This window comes from Meriones unguiculatus, chromosome 17 (genome assembly GCF_030254825.1).
Source record: "Meriones unguiculatus strain TT.TT164.6M chromosome 17, Bangor_MerUng_6.1, whole genome shotgun sequence".
Lineage (NCBI taxonomy): Eukaryota > Metazoa > Chordata > Mammalia > Rodentia > Muridae > Meriones > Meriones unguiculatus.
Genome location: NC_083364.1, coordinates 10,923,739 through 10,925,632, shown reverse-complemented (window position 1 = coordinate 10,925,632; position 1,894 = coordinate 10,923,739).

Sequence of the window (1,894 nt, the reverse complement as noted above, 5' to 3'; positions counted from 1 at the left end):
TCAGGAATGTTCTTTTCTTTCTTTCTTTCTTTCTTTATTTATTTATTTATTTTAGAACCTTCTTTTTCTTTTTCTTTCTTTTTTTTTTTAACTTTCTAAAAAGATTTTCGAAATTATACTATAATTACATTTCTCCCTTCCCTTTCCTCCCTCCACACCCTGGCATTTCCCCTCCCTACTCTGCTTCAGATCCATGGCCTCCTCTCCTTTCATTAATTGTTATGGCATTGCAAATATCTATATCAGTATGCATAATCCCAAATATAACCTGCTACGTCCATAAAACCTTGCTGGTTTGAGGAGCTTCCTGGAGGCTGTTCTGCACTGGGCATCTAATCGGTGCGCCCTTCATGAAGCTGGCCCCCTTCAGACGGGATTTTCCTGGACTGGGTCATTTGAGAGGGATCCTTTGGGGTCAGATGACCCACCCTAAATTTGGGCCACACTTTCCAGTGGAAGCCTGCATAAAAGATCCTGGAAGAAGGGAGTCTTTGCCTTTTGTCTGCTCACCCTCTTTTTCTCTAGCAAGTTCATCCATCTTGCAGCTGAGGCATTTCTTCACTGGCATTACAGCCTACTTCTTTGGGATTTCAACATATACTGAGGACCAGCTTAGACAGCCAGCTTTGTAGACTGAACAAACTATGGGGATCTTGAAGGTGGTAGGGATTAAACCGTGGCCTTTGTTTATGCATGGCATATGCTCAGTAATTGCTGATCTACAACCTCCCTTCCTATATCCTGTATTTTATCATTCAGGGCTCTTTGTATCCAAGGCTGACTGTGAAAGCCCTACACTGCTTAAGATGACCTTGAACTTGTGGTTCTCCTGCCTCTGCTTCCAGAGCGCTAGGAGAAGAGGCGTGCCCCATCACATGCAGTTGTGTGTGGTCTGGGAAGCAAACCCAGGGTTCTTATTTGCTGGGCCAAGTGTTCCACCAAGTGAGCTCCACTCCACTCCAGCCTAGCTCTGCTGCCCCACAACTCAGCCCACACATGCTGACTTCTTTGAGAGAGCCTGCACACAGGCACACACACACATATGCACACACGTACACATGGGAACACAGACAAACACACACCAGAAGCTACAGAAAGAACACAAGGTTAAATGTCAAAAATGTCAAACTGTGTCCAGAACATGAAGTGGGGTTTGGAAAGGCAGCTCTGACGGCCATTCTTGACTGTCAACAGGATTCCAGTTATCTGGTATTATGTAAAACCCCAAAATGAAAAGGCACACCTGTGAGGGATTCCTTGCTTAATTTTAATCCTCATCTTTGAAGAGGGAAGCCGTGCCTCTAATCCAGGCCACACCTTCCCCTAGAAGCCTCTATAAAAGGCGCTGGAACTAGGGAGCTTTTGCTATTTGCCTGTTACTGCCTCGCTGAGAAGAAGTCCTTTCCTTCACTGTCCTTGCGGTCTACTTGTGTAGAATTCTGGCCTTTACTGAAGACCAGCTGAGACATCCACACTCATGGACTGAAAAACTACTGGACTTTTGGACCTTCCATTCATAGGCAGCCATCTCTGGACTAGCTGGACTTCAGCCTGTAAGTCATCTATCTAAACTCATCTATCTCTCTCTCTCTCTCTCTCTCTCTTTCTCTCTCTCTCTCTCTCTCTCTGTCTCTCTATCTATCTATCTCTATCTCTCTATCTACCTACCTAGTGTGTGTGTGTGTTCTGTTACTCTCTAGATCCCTGACTAACCCTGCCAGTCTTGTAAACAAGGGGAGCCCAGTTGTCCAGATGCTTTGGTTCTGCCCCTGCAGTTTTCTGCTCTGAGAAGCTGCTTTGGATCAGAGAGGAAGGCGCTGAGAGGCCCGCCCTTCTCTGTGGTTTCTCTCTGCCCTCTTGTGGCCGTTGCCTGAATTTGCAGGGTGAGAGGCAC